General features: G+C 42.8%; 1 protein-coding gene across 7 annotated transcripts in view; it reads right to left on the bottom strand.

Moving 5' to 3' along the window:
- The window catches only part of LOC124612901 (glutamate-gated chloride channel), a 707,093-nt gene extending 693,015 nt beyond the window's left edge, over window positions 1-14,078 (bottom strand). For all 7 annotated transcript variants that reach the window (XM_047141399.1, XM_047141390.1, XM_047141371.1 and 4 more), the window contains exon 1: window positions 14,014-14,078. The gene's annotated coding sequence lies outside the window, so the exon portion shown is untranslated. The remainder of the gene's footprint in view (window positions 1-14,013) is intronic.
- Between the last annotated feature and the right edge of the window lie 380 nt (window positions 14,079-14,458).

The following is a 14,458-nucleotide window of genomic DNA, read 5'->3' as shown; positions in this document are numbered from 1 at the left end:
ATGTGATATTGCTCAGAAGGAAAACTCCCCATCGCACCCCCCTTCAGATTTATTGGTAAGAGGGCTCAGTGGACAGCACCTCAAAAACTGAACAGAATGGTCCGAGGACAAATAGTGAAATATAGAACAGCGTAAAAGATCAACAGCGTCGTGGTTAAGTGCTCACAGCGTCGCCAAGCGGGCGATCCGTCTTCAAATCTCCCTCGTTCGCTGTATTCTAATTTGTGTCTGTGTCGTGGTGTAACGTCCGTTTGCAACAGTGAGGTGTAAGGTAGGAACCTATAATGACAGTTGATTCTGCACTACTACTGTATTAGCAGTCGAATGGGAACCGCAAACATATGATGGCAGAGTGATAAGTCAACCGAATCCTCCATCAGAAAACATGTGTGGTGCATCGTAGGCGGCATTAGTGACAGTATGTGTGTCATATGATAGGAATTTCTTATCGACGCACCTAATTTATACGCCTGGTAAGTGAGTGAGATATGCCTCCTTGCCCAATTTAGGTGTTCGTCTGAATGTGAATGTGATCACTCCCAAGGAAATGATGAACACATAACAGTTTGACACATAAGCTGCAACAAATGAACGCAACAGTATCACTATCACGCAGTTTCTCTGTGCTCTGTTAAAACATGTTTTTAAGGTTATCAGGAGAAAGAAAACTGGCATTCTACGGATCGGAGCGTGGAATGTCAGATCCCTTAATCGGGCAGGTAGGTTAGAAAATTTAAAAAGGGAAATGGATAGGTTAAAGTTAGATATAGTGGGAATTAGTGAGGTTCGGTGGCAGGAGGAACAAGACTTCTGGTCAGGTGAATACAGGGTTATAAATACAAAATCAAACAGCTGTAATGCAGGAGTAGGTTTAATAATGAATAAAAAAATAGGAGTGCGGTTAAGCTACTACAAACAGCATAGTGAACGTATTATAGTGGCCAAGATAGATACGAAGCCCATGCCTACTACAGTAGTACAAGTTTATATGCCAACTAGCTCTGCAGATGACGAAGAAATTGAAGAAATGTATGATGAGATAAAAGAAATTATTCAGGTAGTGAAGGGAGACGAAAATTTAATAGTCATGGGTGACTGGAATTCGAGAGTAGGAAAAGGGAGAGAAGGAAACATAGTAGGTGAATATGGATTGGGGGTAAGAAATGAAACAGGAAGCCGTCTGGTAGAATTTTGCACAGAGCATAACTTAATCATAGCTAACACTTGGTTCAAGAATCACAAAAGAAGGTTGTATACATGGAAGAATCCTGGAGATACTAAAAGGTATCAGATAGATTATATAATGGCAAGACAGAGATTTCGGAACCAGGTTTTACATTGTAGGACATTTCCAGGGGCAGATGTCGACTCTGACCACAATCTATTGGTTATGACCTGTAGATTAAAACTGAAGAAATTGCAAAAAGGTGGGAATTTAAGGAGATGGGACCTGGATAAACTGACTAAACCAGAGGTTGTACAGAGTTTCAGGGAGAGCATAAGGGAACAATTGACAGGAATGGGGGAAAGAAATACAGTAGAAGACGAATGGGTAGCTCTGAGGGATGAAGTAGTGAAGGCAGCAGAGGATCAAGTAGGTAAAAAGACGAGGGCTAGTAGAAATCCTTGGGTAACACAGGAAATATTGAATTTAATTGATGAAAGGAGAAAATATAAAAATGCAATAAATGAAGCAGGCAAAAAGGAATACAAACGTCTCAAAAATGAGATCGACAGGAAGTGCAAAATGGCTAAGCAGGGATGCCTAGAGGACAAATGTAAGGCTGTAGAGGCTTATCTCACGAGGGGTAAGATAGATACTGCCTACAGGAAAATTAAAGAGACCTTTGGAGAAAAGAGAGCCATTTGCATGAATATCAAGAACTCAGATGGAAACCCAGTTCTAAGCAAAGAGGGGAAGGCAGAAAGGTGGAAGGAGTATACAGAGGGTCTATACAAGGGCGATGTACTTGAGGACAATATTATAGAAATGGAAGAAGATGTAGATGAAGATGAAATGGGAGATATGATACTGCGTGAAGAGTTTGGCAAAGCACTGAAAGACCTGAGCCGAAACAAGGCCCCCGGAGTAGACAACATTCCATTAGAACTACTGACAGCCTTGGGAGAGCCAGTCCTGACAAAACTCTACCATCTGGTGAGCAAGATGTATGAGACAGGCGAAATTCCCTCAGACTTCAAGAAGAATATAATAATTCCAATCCCATAGAAAGCAGGTGTTGACAGATGTGAAAATTACCGAACTATCAGTTTAATAAGTCACAGCTGCAAAATACTAACGCGAATTCTTTACAGACGAATGGAAAAACTGGTAGAAGCCGACCTCCGGGAAGATCAGTTTGGATTTCGTAGAAATGTTGGAACACGTGAGGCAATACTGAGCTTACGACTTATCTTAGAAGAAAGATTAAGGAAAGGCAAACCTAAATTTCTAGCATTTGTAGACTTAGAGAAAGCTTTTGACAATGTTGACTGGAATAATCTCTTTAAAAATTCTAAAGGTGGCAGGGTAAAATACAGGGAGCGAAAAGCTATTTACAATTTGCACAGAAACCAGATGGCAGTTATAAGAGTCGAGGGCCATGATAGGGAAGCAGTGGTTGGGAAGGGAGTGAGACAGGGTTGTAGCCTCTCCCCGATGTTATTCAATCTGTATACTGAGCAAGCAGTAAAGGAAACAAAAGAAAAATTTGGAGTAGGTATTAAAATCCCTGGAGAAGAAATAAAAACTTTGAGGTATGCCGACGACATTGTAATTCGGTCAGAGACAGCAAAGGATTTGGAAGAGTAGTTGAACGGAATGGACAGTGTCTTGAAAGGAGGATATAAGATGAACATCAACAAAAGCAAAACGAGGATAATGGAATGTAGTCGAATTAAGTCGGGTGGTGCTGAGGGAATTAAATTAGGAAATGAGACACTTAAAGTAGTAAAGGAGTTTTGCTATTTGGGGAGCAAAATAACTGATGATGGTCGAAGTAGAGAGGATATGAAATGTAGACTGGCAATGTCAAGGAAAGCGTTTCTGAAGAAGAGAATTTGTTAACATCGAGTATAGTTTTAAGTGTCAGGAAGTCGTTTCTGAAAGTATTTGTACGGAGTGCAGCCATGTATGGAAGTGAAACATGGACAATAAATAGTTTGGACAAGAAGAGAATAGAAGCTTTCGAAATGTGGTGCTACAGAAGAATGTTGAAGATTAGGTGGGTAGATCACGTAACTAATGAGAAGGTATTGAATAGGATTTGGGAGAAGAGAAGTTTGTGACACAACTTGACTAGAAGAAGGGATCGGTTGGTAGGACATGTCCTGAGGCATCAAGGGATCACAAATTTAGCATTGGAGGGCAGCGTGGAGGGTAAAAATCGTAGAGGGAGACCAAGAGATGAATACACTAAGCAGATTCAGAAGGATGTAGGTTGCAGTAGATACTGGGAGATGAAGGAGCTTGCACAGGATAGATTAGCATGGAGAGCTGCATCAAACCAGTCTCAGGACTGAAGACCTCAACAACAACAAGGTTTTTAAGTTGCGCTCCGTTTTGGAAGTCTGGACTCTTGAATTGCTTTGTTGTAACATAGTTCACACCCGTTTATTTGTTGTATTTGTATCTCGGCTGCTCTCACTATTCATCACATTTACTTGCGACGGAAACGTATTCTTACCACATGACTCATATTCTATAACCAATGTATAGTATGAAAACTGCCAAGACTACAGAAAGAGAACAAACATTTCAATGATCGGATGACAGTTCACAATGTTGTGGGGTAGAAAAAACGAAAAAAAAGCAGGCACGACGGAGTGTTGAAAATCGCTCGTCCAGTTTCCAGTCCAGCACCATAACCACTTAACTACGACGCCGCGACTGTACCGTTTCTCTCGATGTAGCACTTATCAAGCTTGGACCGTTCATTGTTTCTATTTTCCTTTTTTTTCAAATCTCAGTACACCTTCTTCCTATTTTCATGCTTGATCTGTGTTCAGTTTTTGACGGCTCTCCACTGAGCCATCTTACCACTAAATCTGAGGCGGGTGCGATAGGGAGATTCTCTAGTTTGTACCGGGAGCCATCTAGCTGCTGTAAGTAGAAGTACATCAGATATTACGCAAATGACTTGCCGTAGCTGAATAAACGCTACTTAGGTGTGAAACTGTTGAACCATGTGCCTGAATAGTACTCATTTGATGGGTAACCCAATGGTAGTGCTGTCATTGACATTTATAAAGCGGTTCTTCTTTTTTTTCCGTGAAGGCTCATTATGAGCCACAATTGTTCAAATGTCTACAACAGATAAGAGTAATAATGAGAACAGAAAGAAGCAAAAGTGTCAAGAGTGTTAGAGCGTACCATCACGTCAATATCTAAGTTGTAAGAGACCAAACAGTAGTTCACATTGGCCACTACGAGATAGGAAATCAACTGCGACGTCATTGAGGAAACCATCATGTCTTTTACCCGCAATAATTTAGGGAAGCTGTGGTAAAAAAGGCATCCGGGTCGGAAAGGAATTCCTGTTCTCCAGAATACAATCCTAAAGTCTTAACCACCGCGCTCTTTGCACGAACGGGTGCAGTACTTTACATGGCTGTTAAGAGAGACGTCCGTCCACTCCCCTTAAATGGACTGACCAACGCGTCGAAGAATCTGAGAATACAGACATGACCAATAGCAATCTACCGCGACAAGGGCTGTCTACTTATATTCTTACCCACTTACAGCAGATCAGAGAGGCAGGAAGCAGTATTTTTGTAATCTACATTATTTCTAATCCACAGATACTGATGTAAGATGGCATTTTTCCTGCCTACTCGGGAGTTTTCATATTTTCTCAGATGGTTTCTGTAGATAAAACTAGTACTCCGCACTTGCTCTATTCGATAATGTTACCCAACCAATAAGCGAGCAGCACTATCACACCGAACATAAAGTGGTATGGTGTGCGGCATTATTAAGTTACTTGTGTTCAAAAAAAGGAGGATTCGAGTTTAGGTATGTTTCTGGGCGTTCTTGCCCCACCGTCTTTGTCGCAGAATAGGTCCTAAAGCTTTCTTCTTATTAGATGTCAAAATTAGGGAGAAGTATTTGTGAGCTTCTGTGTTATGAACTGAGGCATAAGCAAACTGGAAAAAGCACTATTCATGAAGATAGCTCCCAGTCTTTAAATATTTCTAATTTATTCGCAGGTATAATAGAGAATTACTGTCTATTTTTGTGAAAAAGTGTATTTACACAACGTTTACACACGTCGCTGTTACGTTATTACGTAACTTCACAGTTATTAGCTTTAGAGATTGTTGTTGTTGTTACGTCTTTAGACTGATTAGAAGCAGCTCTCCATGCAAGCATACCCTGTGTAAGTCATCTATGCATAACTACTGAACGTACATCCGTTTTACTCTGCTTACTGTATTGGAGCTTTGATCTCCCCCTACAAGTTTTACCACATTCACTTCCCTCTGTTACCAAACTGCTTAGCCGGCCGGAGTGGCCGAGCGGTTCTAGGCGCTACAGTCTGGAACCGCGCGACCGCTACGGTCGCAGGTTCGAATCCTGCCTCGGGCATGGATGTGTGTGATGTCCTTAGGTTAGTTAGGATTAAGTAGCTCTAAGTTCTAGGGGACTGATGACCTCAGAAGTTAAGTCCCATAGTGCTCAGAGCCATTTGAACCATTTTTGAACCAAACTGCTTATTCCTTGATGCCTCAGGATTTGTCCTATTAGCCGATCTCTTCTTTTAGTCAGGTGTGTGGCACAAATTTCTATTTTACCCAACTCTTTTCGGTACGCCCTTACTAGGTATTCGAACTAACAACACAATCTTCGGCATTCTTCATAGCACCACGTTTCGAAAGCAACTGTTTTACTCTTGTCTGAACTGTTTGTCATCCAGATTTCAGTTCCATACAAGGCTACACTTCAGACAAATGCCTTCAGGAAAGAGTTCCTAAATTTAAATTTGCATGCGATATTAAAAATTTCTCTTTTACAAAAAATATTTTCTTGTCATTGCCAGTCTGCATTTTACATACGCTCTGGTTCAACCATTATTCATCATTTTGTCCCTCAAATAACAAAACTTATCTGTTATCTTTAGTGACTTATTTCCTATATAATCGCTGCCTTAATTCGACCACATTACAGTACCCCTAATTCACCTTTGGTTGATGTTATTATATTAATTAACAGTATCTCACTTCGACTTTAACCACTAGGCTATTATCAGCATTAATTTAATTCTAAAACAAACAAACAGTAACAAGCTAACCAAGCGAATACTTCAGCATACCTAAACTTTATGTTTGATCTCGGTACCCGTTTCGAAGGCTACCAAAGCTTTAGCATTGCTGCTTAGTATGATAACTTCACTACGGAATGTAACAGTTTTACTAAGTGTAGCCGAGAGATAAAAGTTTGCTTTGCCTATATGAAAACATTCAAAGCCGTTGTGTAAATTTTCAGACTTTTTCTAAGAAATTCATAGTACAGAATATTATAAACAAACCAAAAGGCGATGGGAAGCACAATTCTGCAGGAAAAGGCGATATAACATTACCCGAGTCATCATTGTAATGCATTCATTTTTCCCATTTGCCTTTATGGCAAAAAGGTGTATGGTGGTGACGTAAAGTTCCTTGTCAGCAGACTTTGCGCCAATGTCCTGGGTTAAATTCCAAACCCATCCGCAGGACAGAACATAAAAGGACGAATGAAGAAGTTAAATAATTCGTGAAGATAATGAGAGTGCTGGATAGGATTTGACTCAAATGGGGAAAAGAGCTGGTCTTTGTTGAAGATATCACCCTTGGATTTGCCTGAAGTAATTTAGAGCTGTGTCATAAATGTGGGACAGTCATTTTAACTTCATTCCTCCCGAACACGAATTTAATGTCTTAAATAATTTGCCATCTCGTGTGCCAATTACCCACAGTCACACGTTTTTTGTTTTACACAGGACAAAAACAACTTTGCAAGATACTCTGCTGATAAGTTCGCGATTTCGAGTGGGAGAACTATTAAGCATCTTTGCGGCATATTCTCGAACTATCTGAACCAACAAACTTGGCCGTCTAATTGCTGGTCAACCCAAAAATATAAAATTTATTAGTTTCACATTCAAGTTGTTTCCCTAGAGTGTTCGGCTCACTGGCGCAGTCGATATAGCAAAAAATGTCTAACAAACTTAGAAAGCAACCTTTCGTCTGTGATACTTTTCCGTAAATTAGGTTGGAGAAATCTGGATGATTTGAAGAAAAGTAGAATTTTTGCGTAGAAAACTTATAACTTTGAATGGTACTAAAATCAGCACTTCAGTGTTTATCTGTTTACATCGCTGACTGATTGTCCGATGCGCCATACGGTTCGAACCATTTTGCCTACCGTTAATATTATAATTACTAAAACCGGTGTTAAGTTCTTGCTGTTCGCTGTTACTGTCGTAGTAAGTTATACGTCACTGACAGCATTTCCTGTTGGATAAACCAACAGTGCGTACTCTACGACGTCTTGACACGTCAGTGCTAGTCCTTCACTACCGCCAGATATTTTCCTCACAAAATCGACAGTGCTGTTTCTCCCAAAACAAGAAGAAAGAAGTCATCTATATACACAAGACGAGCAAATTCGCTACACTTTCGCCGGCTGGCCTACAGCCAACTACTTACGAGGTTCATTACGCTCACTCAACTAGGGATACAAGCACAAATGTGGAGAAAAACAAAGAACAGTAGTACAGAAACTTGCTACAGTGCCTAAGTGCCATGCCTATGGTTCATGCCGACATGCCATGAACAGGCCAAACATTACTCTTCACGTTGGCCCGTAGTGTTATCAAAGTTCGCGATTCGAAATAATGAAGGATGATATTTAACAACCCGGTAATATCGACGTCATTAGCTTGGAATGGAGAAAAGCATCTGTCGTGGGCTTCTTGAAAGATACATCCCACAATTTTACTTCTCCGGTTTGAGGACACTGCTGAAAATCTGAATTAGGAAACTTGTTTTTTTTTTTTCTCAAATGTCTAAGACGTGTAGATCTCTGACAGCTCGATACTCGGGTTTAAGTAAGAGCGATCCTCGACTAGGGCTGTCAGTGAGGAAAATGAGAGATACCCGTAATCAGGGGATGGGTCTCAGGAACAAGATTAGGCTTCCCCGTCGAGGGATTAGTAAATCGATTTGGTATGAAATATCAAAAATACTTCGTAAAATACTTTTACTCGTGGAGGCACACACGTTGGAACTCGTTCCCATCTATTGCCGATTGTAACCTACTACGGCAAGCAGTCACTATGAAGTGGATTGTTGTAACATAGCCTTTATTTGACATAAATAACGGAAAAAAAATTTAAGCATCAGGACGTGACTTGAGTTCGGTAATTAGGTACACTGCGTGCCAGTATAAAAAGCGACTTTAAAGGATATAAGAACGACTGGGGCTATTCGCAGTACACTCACAAACTCCAATGCTGAAATTTGCCGCCTCTATTGTCAGTATGGTATTAATATATACCTCTAGTCCCAGATCTTTAGTGTCAAAACTATAAAAATTATAGGGTATGCTAAACTGAGTATTAATGGTCGGAAATGAATATTTAGTTTTATATAAACATAAACAAGATACACCACATTGCATTTGTTCAAAAGTATCGACCGCTAGTCTCATTGGGTGGATTAGAACGACACATACACTACTGGCCATTCAAATTGCTACAAGAAGAAATGCAGATGATAAACAGGTATTCATTGGACAAATATATTATACTCGAACTGACATGTGATTACATTTTCAAGCAATTTGGGTGCATAGATCCTGAGAAATCAGTACCCAGAACAACCACCTCTGGCCGTAATAACGGCCTTGATACGCCTGAGCATTGAGTCAAACAGAGCTTGGATGGCGTGTACAGCTACAGCTGCCCATGCAGCTTCAACACGATACCACAGTTCATCAAGAGTAGTGACTGGCGTATTGTGACGAGCCAGCTGCTCGGCCACCATTGACCAGACGTTTTCAATTGGTGAGAGATCTGGAGAATGTGCTGGCCAGGGCAGCAGTCGAACATTTTCTGTACCCAGAAAGGCCCGTACAGGACCTGCAACATGCGGTCGTGCATTATCCTGCTGAAATGTAGGGTTTCGCAGAGACCGAATGAAGGGTAGAGTCACGGGTCGTAACACATCTGAAATGTAACGTCCACTGTTCAAAGTGCCGTCAATGCGAACAAGAGGTAACCGAGACGTGTAACCAATGGCACCCCATACCATCACGCCGAGTGATACGCCAGTATGGCGATGACGAATACACGCTTCCAATTTGGATTCACCGCGATGTCGCCAAACACGCATGCGACCATCATGATGCTGTAGACAGAACCTGGATTCATCCGAAAAAATGACGTTTTGCCATTTGTGCACCAAGGTTCGTCGTTGAGTACACCATCGCAGGCGCTCCTGTCTGTGATTCAGCGTCAAGGGTAACCGCAGCCACGGTCTCGGAGTTGATAGTCCATGCTGCTGCAAACGTCGTCGAACTGTTCGTGCAGATGGTTGTTGTCTTGCAAACGTCCCCATCTGTTGACTTAGGGATCGAGACGTGGCTGCACGATCCGTTACAGCCATGCGGATAAGATACCTGTCATCTCAACTGCTAGTGATACGAGGCCGTTGGGATCCAGCACGGCGTTCCGTATTACCCTCCTGAACCCACCGATTCCATATTCTGCTAACAGTCATTGGATTTCCACCAACGCGAGCAGCAATGTCGCGATACGATAAAACGCAATCGCGATAGGCTACAATCCGACCATTATCAAAGTCGGAAACGTGATAGTACGCATTTCTCCTCCTTACACGAGGCATCACAACAACGTTTCACCGGGCAACGCCGGTCAACTGCTGTTTGTGTATGAGAAATTGGTTGGCAACTTTCCTCATATCAGAACGTTGTAGGTGTCGCCACCGGCGCCAACCTTGTGTGAATGCTCTGAAAAGCTAATCATTTGCATATCACAGCATCTTCTTTCTGTCCGTTAAATTTCGCGTCTGTAGCACGTCATCTTCGTGGTGTAGCAATTTTAATGGCCAGTAGTGTAGAATGTTGATATTCTCTCTCCCTCTCTCTCTCTCTCTCTCTCTCTCTCTCTCTCTCAAATATACTCATTGTCTGTTCTACAATGAAACATTTAGCTAAGACTCTACCAGTGTGTTCTCCTTCAATTTCTAAAGGGGTTTTAACCATAAAGTGACGTTATGTTACACCATAGGATGTCACAGGTAGAGCGGCCACATTACAATTTTGTATTGTTTTCCAAACGAATGAAACTAACGTCGATACAGAAACTAAGTAGTTTAGAAACACGTGCATCACGTACACTGCTAATTTTTTAAAACCTCACACCACCCGAAATATTCATTTCAGAACACTGGGTCCCGGTCTCAAAATACTCGGTTTATGATCGTTTGTCGTATGTATAATTTTGAACCTAAAGGTTTGAGACACACCATACGCATATCCTGAACGAAGTCAACCAGTCAGTAGCTTATCATTTATTTAGAAGGACAATAACACCACACCGATTTCACACTGTTCTAGGCTATTCTCGATGTTGGTACAGTTATTTAATGCAGTGACAAAACGTAGTTTATATTGTTGTTTCCTAGTTTTATGTTTGTCTGACTAATCACTGTCCTTTTTTACACAGAGCTAGTTCTTTAACATAGTAAACCATGAGAAACGTGCTTAGAAACAAAGAAGTGTTACCATTGTATTAGCGCATTACTTGTATTTGAGTGCTCAGTGATGCGACACACAGAAAAACGCGAAATAACACCATGGTGTTTGCAGTTATCGCTCTTCATCCCTTACGTGTTCTTTTCCTTAATTTTAAATTGCGTTGAATGTTTCTATCGCCACTTAGGATGAGGTAAGAAAGAATGAAACCCGTGTGATGTTATTGGCTATTTACATAAATGGTGGAAAAATGATGTGTTGTCATGCTTTCATTCATTTGCTTTGAGACGCGGAGTTTCACATACGCATTACGGATATATTAAAAAAACTGACCCAATCAAAGAATCTTATAATCCAAGGAAGTGACTTCAGTTTCTATATCAAACAATCTGATTAAGCATCTAAACACACTGACGGATCTCGTGAGATATGCTCTGAGATGGCCTCCTAATCAATATAGCAGTGACAACCCCTCCCCCCCCCCCCCCCCCCTGACCCCCCTTGTGCCTTCAGAGTCCACCTGGCACAATCTAAACCTCTAACGATAGTGAGCAACGTCTCGCTATTCGAAAGCCTCAATTATGTTCAGATACTCAATACGCAAAACAGTTTTCGAGACCAAACAAAACTGACGATACGATCTCTGCAACCGACTATCACGTATTTGTTCAGTACTATTTTGAAGTAGTTAATAGTGTACTTAAATCAGAAAAAAGAAACTCTTCTTTAAGTGATTAACTCCTGGGAAAAGTACAAGCGAATTTCTTGTTAATAGTTGTGGCTAGTCATTTAATGCTAGGGGAATCGGATTACTGACCGAAGCAGCAGCCAAGAAGGTTGTTATCGCGTACTCAGAACCCTGTATGATTCTGATACTCAGTTACAATTGTCAGCGCAGCGTGTCCTGAGCATAGTCCGCATTATGCTGCGTCGCCACCACGCAATTTGCTGCATCAGTCACAACATCCGATTCAAAGCCTTCTGCCCTTGCATTTCATTACATTTTCGTTAACATTCTTAAATGAAATGCCATAGTGCGACGCCAGAGTTTGGTGTTTCGACGGGCAGTGATATTTCCAAAGAGACTGTCGCAACGTTCGGCTACCGCAGAAATATGGCGGATCTGCAATGTGCAAAAGAGGCCGATGTGGTTACTCTGTTCTGCCCACAGGTACAGTGTGCTGGCTGTCACAGAAAGTGTTACGCCGTCAGTCGAGTTCCACGTGGGTAGACGTCCGCTGTGATAGCCGGAAGTACGAGGCAGCCGCTTCGTTAGGCCTAACTGTCCATACAACTGGCCACAGCTAATTACTCCCGCCTTCGTGCTGAATTTTCCTACGCGAACGAACGCTTTAGCGTCATTTTCATACACTACGTGTTCAACGCCGCAACAACAAATCGCCACCAGTCGAACTCTTCCAGCATAAGATTTCGATGGAGAACGATGTGCGCTGAAGAACGCTGAAGTGTGGACAAAAGAGAGCTTTCACTGGGCGGCAGGCCAACGACACGAGCGAAAATAGACAACAGAGGCATGTTGTTCCTTTAACTAGACCACCTGCGTTACCAGATTTGCTGCGTCTAAACTGAATCGTCAGCTTCTCAGGCACAAAAATGCGTCCTCAATGCGAGCCAAAAAAAAAGTCTGTTTCAAATGTTGTTAAGTTTTTTCTGCGTCCATGCATGTTACACGTATGTCGTACACGTCACCTCATAACTAAAAGATAAAAATGCCTTTGTTGTCAAGCTCTAAGTGAGTGCTGACGCAACACACGTTTCGAAGCACCAAAATACAGGCCTATATGTGATCAAAAGACTGATTTGACATGTATAATTAAAGTCGCGATGCCAAGTTAAGATATGCTGGTTGTGAAACTACTATTTGCTACCACTGACCGTGATAAACGATATCAAACATTACGTTTCAGTTGTCACATATTTGAGTGTTACACAAATATTATACACGAACATAAATTAAAATGTGTCATTACATTGGTATATACAGAAGATGTACATACTTCTGCAACTTTATTCATACCCAGATGTAAGTAACTTTACATATGACAAATATGTGTCTTCACTTGTAGAAGAAAATGTACGGGATTACAATTTTATGTACTAGTTACCATCACGTGTAAATAGAATTTTAGTGTACGGTTAGTCCTCGTATACTTCCCAAGCCACTTGCCATAGTTGAGAGCACATCTCAACAATGTTGTCCCCTCTCCATGCTAACCCATTTACTAATAATGCTTCCTCATCTGAGTAAGTCCAGGTGTACTTCCCAAGCCACTAGCCATAGTTGTCAGCACATCTTAACAATGTTGTTCCCTCTCCTTACTAACCCATTTAGAAATAATGCGCCCTCATCTGAGCCATCTTATTTTCATCTCTCCTTCCAAAGATATTCGACGGAGGCAGCAGAACTATGGCACAGTCTACCTAGAAAAGAAATTCTGTAAATTTTACGGGAAACCGTTTCACGTGATCATCGTCCCTTCCTTCGAAAAATTCCTATTCCGGTTCCCAAAGCAATTTTGTTACTCTTCCGCGTAGGCTCTACCGAATTCTTACGCGAGTCTTAATTATTTCGATGTCTACCGTCGGATTTGCTTGACAAGATCACCAAACGTTAGAGCGATACTGTAGAATAGGTCGCACTAGTATCTCGTCTTAGTCTCCGTAAAAGACGCGTCGCACTTTTCCGGAACTATTACGACGAATTTAAGGTTTGCTTTCGTCTTTCCTCCTAATGATGTGGACATTGGAACATGTCGAAAACTTTCTGCTGCTTGCGGGTAGGAACATTATTAGGGCGTAACGTATTATAAATTTTGCGTACGAGGAAAAATATGTCTCTCCGTTGTAGATCTGTGAGAATATATTCTAAAAAAAAACCTTCGATGAATCATTCGAGGCGTAACTGGAGAGGATAGATTAATCGATCATCGCCCGGAGGCTCAGAGATACGGTAGATGACAGAAAGATTTTGGCAGGCTGGAAAGCAGCTCGGCGTAGCGCAATGAAACGCTGCGCGGCCCCACCCATAGACACCGCGTACCTAGTGCGCGCGCGTAGCCACGCACCCGCACGCGCATAAACACACACATACATGCACCCATACATACACAAACACGCACGGGGTGGCGAGGATGCGTGGTTTGGCTAGCGGCCCACGGTGCGGTCTGGGGCGCGCGTGCGTGGCAGCGGCGGCTGCGCCGGCAGCGGCGACGGCGGCGGCGGCAGCGGCGGCCTACCTGCGGTGCGGCGTGGCGAGGCGTGCGGCACGTGCGGCGGTAGTCGCGCCACTGCTGGTGCCGGCTGCCCGCTGCCGGGCCGCGCCTCGCCTCGCCGCTCGCGCTGCGCCCGCGCCTATCGATCGCTCGCCTCGCAGCCTCCGCTCCGCTCCTCTCCGTCGCCATGGCAGCTGCAGCGCCGCTGCGCGCGGATACCTGGCCGTCCCCGCCCACGCCCAGCGCCCGCCGTACAGGTGTACCGCGCCACCGACACTTGTTCACACGCCGATACACGCGCAAAGGCGGCCGCCTGCCTCCTTCCCCTGGGGCCGTCTGCATTGCATTTCTGCAGATACCTCCCACTTTTCGAAGACAGATTCTTCCCCTGCAGGTGTCCCTATCTCACGAACGTGATCACTGAAGGTTACCTAAAGTGCTCAGTTCTCGGTCTTATGTTCTGCGACAT

Source organism: Schistocerca americana, chromosome 1 (assembly GCF_021461395.2).
Source record: "Schistocerca americana isolate TAMUIC-IGC-003095 chromosome 1, iqSchAmer2.1, whole genome shotgun sequence".
Lineage (NCBI taxonomy): Eukaryota > Metazoa > Arthropoda > Insecta > Orthoptera > Acrididae > Schistocerca > Schistocerca americana.
This window is presented reverse-complemented; position numbering and strand designations above follow the sequence as displayed.